General features: G+C 40.7%; 1 protein-coding gene across 2 annotated transcripts in view; it reads left to right on the forward strand.

Moving 5' to 3' along the window:
* The window catches only part of LOC141579566 (uncharacterized), a 145,890-nt gene that overhangs the window by 42,771 nt on the left and 88,278 nt on the right, over positions 1–14,841 (forward strand). The window contains exons 18-19 of one of the 2 annotated variants that reach the window (XM_074376182.1): positions 8,132–8,245; positions 8,525–8,749. The exons of the other annotated variant lie outside the window; for it this stretch is intronic. The gene's annotated coding sequence lies outside the window, so the exon portion shown is untranslated. The remainder of the gene's footprint in view (positions 1–8,131; positions 8,246–8,524; positions 8,750–14,841) is intronic. 2 annotated transcript variants of the gene reach the window in all.

A 14,841-nucleotide genomic window follows, 5' to 3' on the forward strand; every position in this document is an offset into this window, starting at 1 on the left:
GCTGTGCAAACAATGGCAAAATGGGTCTTTTCTTCCAGTGTTAGCAACCAGTGAGCCGGAATTTTATAAAGCAGCTAAGAGCGGCCTCTGGAGCACCTTAAAGCTGAAAAGTGTACTGAGTTCCCTGAGTATTGACCCAGCAGCTGTGTATCATTTGTTGGGAGGTGATTTTGTACATATAAGAAGGGGTGTAGTTTTTTGTCTTGGGTTTGCGTGCACGTGCTGCCACTGAGCCACGTGAGCCTGAGTCAGTTTGCTCTGAGTTATTCCCTCGTCTGTGAGATGGGGACGCTCGTATCTGCTTTGCAGAATTGTGAGAATTAGAAATTATGTAAAGTGTTTAGCACAGTGGGAATGTCAAAGGGCTCATAAAGTTTAGCTCCTGTTTTGTATGAAGCCATCATTTTACAGTCTTTGGCAGTTACTAAGAAACAGGAAAATAAGAAAAGCTGGTTTTATGCTGAAAGATATTTGAGGAGGTTCCATAGTTCCTATACCCATAATTTAGCATCAGCAGGGTCAGGACAGTTACACAGTCGCCTTGAACCAATGTTAAGCCACAGAATTTTTTGTTACTTCATATATATTGGGGCTTAAGGGGACCCAATACCTATACACATGTTTTCTACAGCAGCCAACTGAGAGATGACACAGAAGAACAGGCAGGCGATAAATGGCTCCTGTATTACTGATGAAGCAACGTTCTCCATGAACTTCAGGGCTGCGGGAAAATGCGTGTCATGATACTGTGCCCCAGAACTAGAGACTCATGCAGTCCCAGTTAGCTCTGGGCCACAGTGAGCCTTCCCTTAAGAGGATCTGCCCCATCATGCACAGGGCTGCCCTGCCATGGAGCTGAGCATCCCGGGTGCTTCCCAAGGGTGGTCAACACTGGAGGGAAAGGTAAGGTTTCATATGCCCTGCTTGTCGATCCGGACTCACACCTCAATCTGTTAGTGTGAGGAGGGCTAGGCGTTGTCCAGGTGTCAGGGGTGTGAAGGGAAAAACACTCTCCATGGACCAGATTGTGGAGGAGGCATCCCTTCCTTCAGTTTAAACAGGTGGTGGGATGCAACAGAAGGGTGCTTCCCAAGATTTTATAAGAGGGGAAATAAGGATTTCCTTTGGGACTCAGACTAGCCATGAAACACAGAAGATGATTAGAAGGGAGATTTGTAAATCACTTTCTTATTAAATTCACATTTGTTGAGCACCAAAAATGTGCTACATTCTTTTCTGAGCGTTTTACAGAAATGAATCCTTCAATCTTCACAACAAGTGAGTAAGGAAGGTTTGATAGTTATCCCAGGTTTACAATGTGGAAATTGAGGCACGGAGAGAGTAAGTAAGTTGGCCAAAGTCACAGAGCTAGTAAGTGACAGAGCTGGTATTTAAACCCTGGCAGTCTGGTTTCCAGGCTCCCAGGGATGGGCTTTGGGTGTTTAGAGGTATCTGCATCCCTGGATCTCTGTACCTCTGTGCATCACTTAGCCCAGAAAGGACAGGGAAAGGAGAGATACACAGGTGCTCACAGTCGTGTCTCAGCCACAGTCCACGGACAGTGCACTGTGATTGGCGTTAAATGTCTTCTGGGCAGCAGATCTTTTCGTATAACAGAAATTTAGTCCATTGAGTTAATCTAGAAACCCTTCCTGTTCTGCTTCTGTCCACTCTTGTCATGTGACTGCCTGCCTGTGATTGGGCTGTTGAGGAGAATCTGTACTCATGGTTGAACTCTGATATTTCAGTCTGGTTTGTAGTTTCACATCTCCTGTTACATTAATAAATTAAATTTCTGGTTTTCTTGCATCAGTCTCTCATGAGTTTGGTTAATTTGAAACCAGTCCATGGGAGCCCAGGGGTGCTGACGGTATATTTTCTGAGCACGTTGTGGCACTTCTACCTGTGCGGACCTGCGTGGAAGATTTCTGCACAGCAATGACCCAGGCACTCAGCTATAAACGCTGGGCGTGCTTGCTGTTAAATAGTACATTATTCCCAAAACAGGGACCTGGCTGATCTGGTGGTCTGCTTTGTAATGAAGATATCTAAAGAATTTATCTTGTTCCCCTCTCCCCATGTCTCCCCTAAAGGTAAACTAAGCCTTTTTACTCATTGCGGATTCTACAATCTCTGCCTCATCCCATCTTTCACGAAGTTCCTCCTTACTATCACACAACTGTTAAAGACTATTTCCTTTGATTATACACAATAAATATGGGAGCATTTGAGAGGTTCTTGGAGTTGGCTCCCTAATCCCTCTCGCTTTCTTTCCTTTTTCCACAGTCTTGAGTAATTCATTCCATGTTGGTAAGAATTTTGCCAGCCAGAACCCACAGTTCCAGGTGAGAAGGATGCAGACTTTATCTCTCCTACCCGAGGGAGAGAGAGAAGAGAATTGAGGTCTGCTCCCCCGTGGTCCCTTTCTGCCCCAGGGCCACTCATGTTCACCTGCAGCCTTCTGGCCTCTGCTCAGAAGGCCTCTGTCCCAGGACTGACTGCAGCCTTTTCTTCCCTTGTCTATATTTCCTGTGCCTTTCAGAAGTTGGTCTCTTCTCTGCAATTCAACCCTGGCAGTTGTGATGGTGGTCAGCGAGCTGGTGGGCAGTCATTTGGTGACTCCCAGGAGCCATGATGATTCCCCTGAGTCTCTCATTCGGGGTTACAAAACTGTCGAGCACCGAAGGAAGCCCATTCACGTGAGGTCAACACAACATCACATCACTTTCATTTTGTTTTTGAATTTTCAGTGGAGAAAGTATTTTTAGGAAACTGTTCCAGATTTTCGGCCGCCTGCTTTCCTCACCATTATTCCCTTGTTGGCTCTGGCGCTTGTTTAAAGAACAAGGTTACTTCTCTGGTCATTTGTAGCAGCTGGGCTTGCCGAATCCTTGATCTGCATTTGAAGCAGAATGCTTCTTCGTGATGTCAAACTGATTTTCCTTGTCATGTCTTAATAATTTGTGTACACTCATCAACTGTTTCAAGTGAAATGCTCTTTTCCAATTTCAGTTAACTCACATTTGCTGAACTCCTGCTTTCATGCTGAGGGCAGTTTCTTCTTCCTGTAATAAAATTTAGCAATTTGCATTTACTATGGGAAGGTAACTGGCTGGAGGTGCTTTTGTTCTTACCAGTTTTAATAACAATTCACCCATTAAAATGTACGGCGGTTTTTACTCTATGCCCAGAATTGTTCATCCCAGTCAATCTTAGAAAATTTTCATACCCCCAACAGGAAGCCCCTTACGCATATGCAGACATTCCCATCTTCCCCATCCTCCCACAGCCCCAGAAAGCCACTTTTCTCTCTCTGTGGATTTGCCTGTGCTGGAAATTTCATGTAAATCTAGTTACTTCATGTAAGTGGAACCATCTATTGTGACTGACTTCTTTCACACTGAGTAACGTTTTCAATATTTGTCCAAGTTGTGGCCTGGGTCAGTACTCTATGCCTTGCTATTGCTGAATAATATTCCACTGTATGGCTGGGCCCCTCTGTTTACCCATTCATCACGTGATAGACATTTGTGTTGTTTCTGCTTTTTGGCTGTGATGAGTAATGGCGCCGTGAATATTCCTGTAGGAGTTTTTATATGAACATTTGTTTTCAGTTCTCTTACGTGTGTGCTCAGGAAGCAAAATTGCCTGGTCATTCAGAAACCAAATGTTCAACTCTCTAAGGACCTGCCAGGCGTTTTTCCAAAGTGGCCAGGCTGTGTTACATCCTCACCAGCAACGGCTGCGACCTCTGCATCTTCTGTGTCCTCATTAGTGCTTGTTACTCTTTTTTTGATTATAACCTATTGTAGTGAGTGTGAAGCGGTTTCTCCTAGTGGTTTTGACTTGATTTCCCTTAGAGCTAATGATATTGAACATCGTTTCTTCGTGCTTATTGGCCATTTGTATATTTTCTTTGAAAAATATTTTTCAGATCCTCTATTCATTTTTTAATTGAGTTGCCTTTTTATTGTTGAGTTGTAGGAGGTCCTTTTTTTTTTTTATAGATACAAATTCCTTATCAGATAAATGATTTGAAAAAATTTTCTCCTGTGTGTTGTTTTTTCACTTTCTGTATGGTGTCATTTGAAGCAAAGTTTTTAATTTTGATGAACTCCAATTTATCTCTGCTTTCTTTTTTCCTTGTGCTTTTGTGGTAATATTTAATATCTGAGGTATTTTATTTAACCTTTTATATATAAAATAACTTAATTATTAGGACCGTTCTAGGAGACGGGTGCTGTTGTTGTCCCCAGTCTATGGATAGGAGACTGAGATTCAGAAAATTTCACTGACATATCAGTGTCAAAGCTACACAGTGCTGTTGGAATTCAGACCCTCATGTTTGTCCCAAGTATCTGTGATCCTCACCACCATGCTCCACTCCTTCCTGGAACCGTTAATGAAAAAGCCTTTACTTTTTTGATTTCTTGTTAGTTTTTGTTTTTCTCATTGGGGCCTCATCTCCTCATTTCCTTAAAGAGATCAGTGTAGGTTTATTTTAGGTCTCTTGTAGGCAGAAGCATTGCTATCAGTTAACTTCTATATTACTCACTCCACAGTGATGGCTGTTGCTAGTTGACCTAATGAAGTCTTGCTTTAGTCTTTCCTTCTCATGACACTAACAACAGAGTCATGACTTTACAGAATGCTTAAAGAAGAAAGTACTTGATTGATTTTATTTTGCTAACAAATCAAACCAATCAAATAAATACCCGGTGTTGAAACATACGGTAAGCCCTCCAGAATAGGGTCACTGTCTTCCTTGTGTTTCATTTGTTTGGTCACAGTGTCTGGATATTGCCTTGCTGTCCAGCAGTTTTGTTAGGATACGGTGCTTGTGAATCATTCTAAGGACAGAATTTTGACAACAGACTGTGTTGTTCATTTCACGGGGGAAAAGTTAATATAGAAATACTGCTCAGATCTATTTTAAAATTAAGTTTGGAAATTTGAGAAGAGTTCAAGAAACCATACAAAGATCTTTTTCACTAATTTTAGATCTATCTTAGACAAATTATGGTTACATAGCAGAGTAACTTATCAAGTAGATTTGACAAGAGGTGTGTATTATTGATTATTTGTTTTAGTTGAAATATTCTACCTGGGATAAAATATTCAGTGCCCATAAATGAACAAATATGTTTGTATTTCTATGCAACATGGGAGTAGACTTCATATGTTTCTATATAATATATATGACTGTGTGTTTTAATCTGTCTGTCAGTGTTTTTATAGTTTTTCAGCAATGTTGTAACTTTGCAATTCTTCTAAGAAAATCACCTCAGATTCTAGTGCAGTTTGTACTGTGTATGCTGTCTTATGCATGGGATTCCACTGTCCCCTTAGTGAGGAATTTCCTCTTCTATTGTGTTAGTATCAGAGTTAAAGGAACTGTGATTTCTAGGCCTTTGCTTTCCATGTGTTTGCACTTGGGTGTCAATCACAATTTTCCCTTTCTTGAGTTTTCATTGTTCAATTAGAATTTTTGAAAATAACTTAATTTGTTGCATCGGTCTCCCTAGAAACTTGATGTGTTTGTGCTTTTCAGTTTTCAATTAATGAAAAATGTAAATACACTCTTGTTTTTAAGTAGTCCTTTTTCACTAGATATTTGTTTACCTCTTTATAGTTAAAATATTTTTTTCCCAATGAGTGAATCGGTGTGTATATTTTAAAATAAACCTTACTTTTTATTCTTTTTATTGTAACAGTTATTTTCATTGTAGAGAATTTAGAAAATAAGGATAAACACAGTAATAACTTCACAATGGCCTCTAATCTCACCTGGAGATACAGTTGTAAGGATTGAAATTGAGAATTACAAGTCCTCTTAAATTGTTCTTCTTTTTCAAGTACGATTTGGTTACTGAGACCCTTGAATTCCCATATGAATTGTAGCAGCAGCTCGTCAGTTTCTGCAGAGGCGCCCGCTGGGATTGTGATCGAGACCATGTTGAATATACGGATCGCTTTGAGGAGCACTGCCATTCCAAGAGCTCTGACATCTGATCCAGGAATATGCGTGGTGTGTCTGTCCAGTTATTTAGGTCTTCTTTAATTTTTTTTTCAACAATGCTTTGAGTTTACAGAGTTTTATTTTACTTTTTGTTTTTTGCCTTTATACTGAGGACAAGTGTGCAAGGTAACAGAATCAGAAGTGTATTTGAGCCCCGCCACTTGCTGCCACAATGGTCGCTGCGCTCTTGCTTCACCCGCTCTACAATTTGCACAGAATAGGACCTCAGTAACTCTCTCTCTCTCTTGAATGATTGTATGATTGTTGGATGATGCTTGAGAGTCCTTGTGATGATTTTATTTCCCCAGCCTTTCCCCACTTCTTTACTATGCCCTTTCTCTTCCTTTCCTCCAGCCTGGGTTTCAGTCTACCTGTGGCATTGATTTTTCTTGTCTGTAGACACTACCTTTAACTGGTTCACGATCATTTTACATGTGGGCTGTGGAAAATTGCTAGATGTCAAGAAAGAGCCAATCGATTGCATGCTAGTATTTTTAGAGTGTGTTACTGTTTTATCGATTGAAATTAAATCAGGCTGACCCCCTGAGCCCTCCCGTGAGCTGTTTTCGCCTTCCTACAGGTGATACTGCTCTGGTTGCTGAATGTGCCCTTTCCCCAGACTTGGTTTTGGAGTAAAGTCACCATCAGTGGAGCCCTCTCTTTAAAAGATGAAGAGAACATTTGCTCCTTCTCCCTGGTTGGGGACTTGGATGAGATGAGGTACCAGATAAAGAATGGAGCCCCACCTCATTCTAACACCCGCTCGTTCCATTCCTTTCTCCAGGGAAAAAGAGTACAATTCAACACTATAAACATTGATTGTGAGCTAATGAGATAGACAGGACAACCGATCATTAATTAAATATCCTTTCATGCCAGAAACAAATGTATTATACACACAAAAATCACGCAAAGCAAGGTAGTAACGTGATTACATACGTGGATCCGAGTTCGAGTCCTGCTCTGGAGTGACCAGTCCTGAGAGATGGAGAAATGTTAGGTCAGCTTAGCTTCTCCCGGACTTGTTTGCTGTCCTGCAAAGACGGGCTTGCTAGGCGTCCCTCCCCCTTAGAGGTGCTGTGGGGTGTAAATGGCGCGTGGGCAGCCCGAGCACAGCTGCTCATTCCTCGTAAGGGCAGGATAGCATCGCTTTTGTGATTACGGCTTTAAGACCATCCCGTGTAGACTCTTAGTGCTCCGAAGGGATGCCTTGTGGTTTGGAGATGGGATTCTCACTTCTGTAAATACCCAAGGATTGTGTTATTGGGCCGTGCTGATTTGAATCTATTCTTTAGAAAGTACATATTGTAGATATATTTTTCAAGCATGCATGCTTTTTTCTTTTATTATTTATAGTTCTACCCTCTCTCTTGGTGTGACTTTTCATGGAATCCAGGAAAAAGTCCTAAGCCACCTGCCTCTTCACACTTCTCCGTGGTGGTTTTCTTCCCTGACTAGAAGAGGGTTCTGCATAGGAAATTTTCTTTGTTCCCCTTTTCTTGGAGTCTCTTTGTCTGTCTGACCATCTCTCACCTGTCCATCTGTCCATTTATCTACCCACTGAATCTTCTGACATGTTCCAAAAAGCATTTCAGGCAGCTTACAGAAGAACAGATACCAAATAAACAGGTGAGAAAATGGGGCCAAGTTCAGACAGTGAGGCTAGGAGGCAAGCCTGTGTGAGGGTTGCAGGCATGAGAAACACGCGTCTGCCCTGTGACTTATAAGATTGACAGCAACAGTGTGCCTGAGGCTCCCAGCAGACACAGGGAAACAGGGTTTGTGGGAGATGCTCACTGGCTGTGAAATAAATAAGTGGCTTAGGAGATGCCCAGCCTTTCCAGCTACTAAGGCTTAGGAGAATATTTTGAGTTTCTTCCAAAATCAGAATATTGCATCTTTTCTTTTTTCAGAGATCTATGTATAGTTTGTTACATTCTATACCTGGAAATTTCTCCAAAACTGCTTCCCACATGAGTCCCATGGCTCGGGAATGGGGTGGTTCTGCTCATTGACGGGGGTTGGCCAGAAACAAAAAATGACAGCCTCAAAGGAGCCTGGGGTTTGTCAGTTATGTTTTGTCAGTACTGTAGAGTTCAAACTCTTTCACAGTATCTCTCCATCTGAGGCGGCAGCGTGCTCTCTTAACAGCATCAGGAGCTCAGGACCACAGGATGGTGCGGGCTGAATGCACTGCCGTCAAGACAGCTGTGCTAGTCACTGCAGGTGTGGTTCTTTTATATACGGCATTTCATGTTCTTTACTAGAATGTTTCAACAGGGAGTTAATTAACTGAGTCAATTCACATTTAATAAATATGATGCTTTGTTGAAAAGACAGTTATAGGCAGAATATAAGCTGTGAAGACTTTAAAAACGGTTTCATTACTGAAATTTCTGTAGGGAAGATACACAGTTTATCTTATTTATTCCCCTCTTTTAAAGTAACAAAGAAACAAGACAGAAAAGGCAGAGGATGGCTTCTGTTCTTCCTCTCCGCTTGCAGGTGCCCTCACCTCCAGTAGCATCCATCCAGACACCAGCACTGACACTGGCCGTGCTCAGAACTGCCTCAGACCTGAAGACACAACTGAGAAATAGAAGGGGGCCACGCCCTGTTACAGCAGGTGCTCTCACTTTGTGGGTCCTTATGTAACTGCACGATGTTAATCAGGATCGCCCGTTCTACATTGTGTAGCGCTGCTGCGGTGTCTCCTAGTTACTTGTTTCTGTAAGTATTCATGTATTATTCCCCAAAGCGTGGTACTACACGCCTAAAAATGCTTTTTTCTGATGAAAAATAATTTGCATTTAATATAATAAGTCTGAAAAAAGGGGCAAAATATTCTATCCTGGTCCCGCTACTCAGAGATAATAATTAACAATTTAACATTTATTTTCTATTCTTTTCGTCAGTGTGTATCAGCTCTGTCATAAAAACCAGTGAGCACTCTGTCCCTGTTTACTATGCGGAGATCTCCATTTTCCATTCGGCTTATTACATGTTTTTCTACAATATTCTATCTCCCCTGGCATGATTTTTAATGACCAGTGTAGCATTCTGTCTTAAGGAATGCATCGTCCATTTTACTTCGGACTTAAATAAACTTTTAAATTCCAAGTATACTTAACTGAAATACTGAAAAGAGAACTGTGGTGGTACAGGAAGGCCCCTAACTCCCTTCCCATTATTTCCTGAGAGTAAAAGCTGTGGAAAATTTGGTATATATATTTCTTGACCTTTATGCCTATGAGATACATATATATACACATATGAGAAATCAATGTATAGGTGTGTGTATATATGATTTATTTAAAAATGAGACCATACTATATGTTTTTCTGCAGCTCGCTTTATTCACTCAGGGGTATATCATAGACGTCCTCCCACTCCAGACTCACCCGGTCCTTTCAGATAGATTGGAGGGGTCTCCTGATGTGCGGGTTTCGTCTCTTGTCCACGGACACATTTGGTGGGAGAGTGCTGTGGACAAGGCCCTGGACCACGGCGAAACGCCGGCTCCCTCAGCGCCCGCAGCTCGCCTTGATTTACCGTAACATTGTCTTAATGGTGGACAGTTAAGTTTTCTCCACTTTCCACTGTCAGAAAGAATGTTTGACTTGCATCCTTCTTGTACAGACATTCCTGTGATCTTGTATGTATATTCCTTTAGTTAAGGCTTCTGGAAATTTAGTCCCTGGATGTGACACTTACATTCATCACAGACTCCTTTCAAGTGACTCTAGAAATTCCTTCTCCATTGGGGAATGAAAAAATGCACAATTACTTATGTAACCAATTCTCTATCGCTGGATATTATTTCACTTCAGTTTTTCTTCCCACCTTTGTAAACAGTGCTGTGTAAATGCCCTGATGGATACATCTGTTTGGACTGATTGTTTTTTTTTCTAAAGGAAACGATTCCTGGAAGTGGAGTTGAGTCAGTGTGTATGTACGTTTTTCAGAGTTTACATATCCATTGATATGTCATCCTCTGAAAAAGTCCCTTATGATTTGTTCTCCCACAGATGGACACTAACTAGAATATCTTAAAAATATTCGCCAATATGATAAGCAAAAGTGCTTTTTCATTGTTTTTGTTTGCATTTGATGACCAGTGAAGTTTTGAGCTTTTTTCACTCATTAGCCTTTTGAATTTTTTAAAATGAATGATTCATTTTGTCCTTTGCAAACATTTAAGTGAGGGAGCTTCTTGTTGCTTTGTGACAGCTCTTTGTATGTTATGAAAATTTACTTCGTGACTTCATCAACATGTATCACAGAGCTTTTTCTTGTCATTTCTTTCCTTTCATTTTGTTCAGAAAGTTTTTTATTCTTGTTGTGGCTCAAACTACTCTTAAGATAGTAAATGTCTTCCTTATGGGTTTTATCTTTGACATTCTTAGAAATACTTCCTTATAATGGAATAAATCTCTTCTGTAGGTTTTTTTAATCTCTAAGGTGGTGATTGTAATAGTACTTGTTATAGTGAGGAGAAGTTGAGTTAATAAGAGCAAAGGGTTGTATTTGCTGTTATTAGTACTTTTTAATATTTACATCACTTTGTGCAATTTATCTTGTGGTCATTATGACAGGAATAGAATTTATTCTTTCTAGGTGATTCTGATTGTCCCAGGACAATTATTGAATTCATACTTTTCTCTTTGATTTGAAATCCCACCTGTACAAAATAATTACATACACTAGAGTCTCTTTTTGAACTCATGGTTCCTTTCTGTCAATCTCCCTTCCTTACTCCAGCACCATATCTTACATATTGTAAAAATTTATTTAATCACTGGCAGTCTGATTTTTTTTTGATTCTTTTCTTCCATCCCAAATTTTCTTGTCTAGTATTATGACTTTATTATTCCTGAAGAGTTCCAAAATATTTTGTTCAAGTTAAAAAAAATCAGATTGGAATTTTCATGGGAGTTTTTAGTAAGTTTTGAATTATTCTTAGGAGAACTTACATCTTTACAAAACTGCTTTCCTCCATGCAATATGTTTATGTCTCTACATTCATACCTCTTACTTTAACACTCAGTATAGTCCTGAAGTTTCTCCATTTAGAACATGGGCATTATTTTTGAATTTATTCCAGTTTATTGTTTATGTTTTTGTTAATTTTGTGAGAATTTTTTGCTATTATATATTTAAATGCTTAAAACTGACATTTAGAAAGGAAGATTCGGTTTGTCAATACTCAATTTGTAACTTGTCATTTAAAATTTTAAGTATTAAGCACTTGTTCCAGAATCCTTTCTTTTCTGTTTTTAAAAATTTGTTTCCAAGATTCTCAAAATGGTCATAGCTACGTAGTAGTATAGGTGGGGAGACAGATGGAGAGAGGTAGTGTGGCTCATGTACAGACTGTGAGCAGTTTCATGGCTGCCTTTAGGCTGGAGAAGCCGCAGAAGAGCCCAGTTTAGACCGGGGGTGGCTTTGTATGCACTTGAAAGCCAGCTTTCCTGCCTGTATGGTGAAGCCTGGTGGGCGTGGCAGGTAGATGATCAAGGTCCGATGGAGGTCATTGGCTGCACAGAGCGCTGTGTCTGTGAGAACTGGCTAACATTACCATGGGAAATGCTTGGCGCCAGGAACACTGCAGGGGAGCTGGGGAGCCTGTGTGTTAAGGATTTTCCAGTCCTGGGAGTGGGAAGAGCAGACTCTGCATTCAGATCTGAGTTTGAATTCATCCTCTTTAGTTTACTGGTCCTCTGACTTTGGTCAAGTTATACATCCTCTTTGAACTCCTGTTTTCTTGTCTCTCAAAACAGGAGAATTACGGCCTGCTGCTAGAGTGTTTGATCAGTGTAAATGATTTGTGTCTATAAGATGCCACGTACAGCCACAATCTCAGTGAGAAATGGGTTGTCGCCTCTTCTTCTGCAACTCAGTGCTCGATAAGACATCGGGGGAAAGCCAGTCCCTAATTTGTTGTGATGCAATGAGGAACAAAATTAACGTCTTGCCTTTCCCTAGCAGTATTCTTACTTCTTTGTTTCATTTACCTCTTTCCTCCTTTACTCTCCCCTTTCACCTCCTCCACCAAAAGAGACTGAGACTGTCTGAGAACACAAGATTCAAATTACTTTAAATGTTGGCTCATCCCCATGAAATTACAGTGACATTAAAAAAAATCTGTACACATCCCAGACGATTATATTTGATTTATACACACACACACACACACACACAATCAGGATGCCTCCCGTTTGCTGAAGGAGAAGGACCACTTTTTCTGAGTTTTCATTCACTGAGCGTGAGAGGAAAGTCTCTTAAGCAGAAATTCACCTGGCTTCGTGCATGGTTTTTTAAATTGGATTTCTGCTTTGTGTCCATAGAAATATTCTCCTATTAGAAGAGGGGAAGTGGAGACATAGATATTCTGCTGAGATATTGGTGTCATAATATTTGAGTTGGAAAGGACTTATGACAGCATAGAGTTGTAACTTTTTATGGGTGAGAATCCATGATAGTGTAACTTGGACAAGAACCTGGGTCTTCTGTCTTCGTGTCCACTTGGATGAAGAGGCAACTGGGTGGGGGATGGCAGGGATCCTTCTTGCTTGAGTTCCAGGGTCTTGCTAGTTTTCATTGTTCAGCTGCCTTTAGTTTATGTCCATGTGGCCTCTCATGGGAAGGTCACTATGTCTTGATAGATTGAGTTTCTAATCAGCAAAAAGGTCTGGACCCACTAATGGTTCCCAGAGATTTTCTGCTGACCTGCTGACACTTTATATACATGAGACCTAAGAAATTGCTGGATATAAAATCCTTAATGTTATCGTTTGCCCTCGAGTTCCATAGGAATGGAATGCTGTCTCAGGCTGTCTAAGGCTAGATCTGAACAAATATAGGGTGATTGGCTGCGCAGCTGGACCCTCCCCAGTCTAATGGGATTTCCACCTTAGTTTTTAGAATCAGGCAGATTAGTTCAAATCTTGCCTTTACCATTTATTAGCTTTGTGACCTTGAGGAAGTAACTTTACTTTTTGAGGGACCAATTTTCTTTATCTGTAAATAAGTTCAGTATTTATTTTAGGGTTTTTGTTTTAGAATTGAATGAATCAATTTCTTCATTTATTCCTAAAATACAGATCACATGGTTCTATGCTGGTGCCTTATTAGTTGATTACTAAGGGACTCAGCAGTGAGAATGTGGGTGAAGACCCCTGGATAATAGAGCTTATATTCCATGATATGCTTGTAAAAGACTGGATTGCAGTGGATTTTTAGTAAATGTCCACTCCATTCCTAATCCCCATTGATTGTGTATATATCTTTATACTAATATATGAACAATTTTTTATTGCAATTTAAGTCTCTGTAGTATTTAAAGTATGTAGCTATAACAAAAATACGTGAAATAAAATTATTTGACTTTTATTTTCTTTTCAATAAGCAAAACAAAATAAAATAGAAAAGAAAAGAAAAAGTTTTGAAGGAGTAGAAATAATTTTATTTCCGTGGAATCCACTCCCTATGTTAGGTTTTTCGGTTGTGTTCTTAAACAGCATATAAAATTGACAGGTTTTGTTTTCAGTGTTGATAGCTGGGTGAGTATAGTTTCTTTTTGTGGTTGTCTTTGATGAATTATTTGCACTAGATCATAAGTAATGTGCATGTTACATATTGGAAACGAGGAAACAGTGGAGACATTCTACCTCCAATGCAGTCATTTTGTTACCGAGTCCAAACTCATTCTGCTCACCAAATGACAGGCCAATAAACCGGGAGATGAGGTGTTGGAGCAAGGAATAGTGACTTTATTTGCAAAGCTGGCAGATCCAGAAGATGGCAGACTGATGTCCTGGAGAATCATCTTCCACAAGTCAGAATTGAGTCTTCTTTTATACTAAAAAGGGGCGGGGTTTTGATTGGTTGTTGGAAACTTCTTGCTGTATGAATTGCTTGTCCTTTGAATCCGCTGTTCATGCAGCTGTCCATGCGGATCAAATCATGTTGCCCCTGTGAAAACTCCAAAAAAAAAAACAAAGGTTATTCTCTATTTTGCAACTTGCCATCTCTACATAAGTGCAGATGAATTAGCATCCTTCAAGATCACGGCCAGGAGTTGAGGCTGTCCTGGATATTTCAGTCTAAAGGCAACTTTCTTTTACAAATGGTGCAGAGCTAGCAAGTCTGAGCCTAGAAAACAGGGCACAGGGTTAAAGCCAAAGGAACAGACCTAACATGGGGTCAAAATTGTTCTTTTCTATTACAATTCCCTTTTCTGCTTCATAGATAATTTTAGTAAGAAACATGAGCAATTTTGTATTTTTGCTTCTTAATAACCGATAAGTGGGCCAACTATATTTTTGTGAGCAGAGATGCTGTGCGGGCATAGGGGTCACAGCACACTCTTGTTGGGGGTGGCCGACCCTGAAACATGTCTGATGCCACGTGAGTGTTGGTGAGGGTCCCCCTAGCCAGCGGCACTCTTCAGGAAGTAGCATATGTGCTTTGACTTCTTGAGACCTCATTTTCGGCTGCAGGAAATTTTTTCAGATACTGCGATTGAAAAATCACTCCAGCTGGGGATAATTAGGGAAAAAAGGAAAAGGAAAAGGGTTTGGAGTAGAGTAGAAGAGAAGGACATAAGATCACGGAGCCTGAGTGCTTGGCAGCGGGGCCTCGGGAGAGAGGGGAGCAGAGGTGGGGAGGGGCCTGACCCCGGAACCAGCTCCTGCACCTGTCCCCGTGCCCAAGCCACGTAGCTTCCAATGGGCCTGGGACACCTCTCTGGGCTGGATGTCACCCTGTGCAGAACCTTGAAAATCGAATGTAAGGGGTGGGCAGCACTCACCTAGGGGGTC

The sequence above is a fragment of the Camelus bactrianus genome, chromosome 2 (genome assembly GCF_048773025.1).
Source record: "Camelus bactrianus isolate YW-2024 breed Bactrian camel chromosome 2, ASM4877302v1, whole genome shotgun sequence".
NCBI classification, from domain to species: domain Eukaryota; kingdom Metazoa; phylum Chordata; class Mammalia; order Artiodactyla; family Camelidae; genus Camelus; species Camelus bactrianus.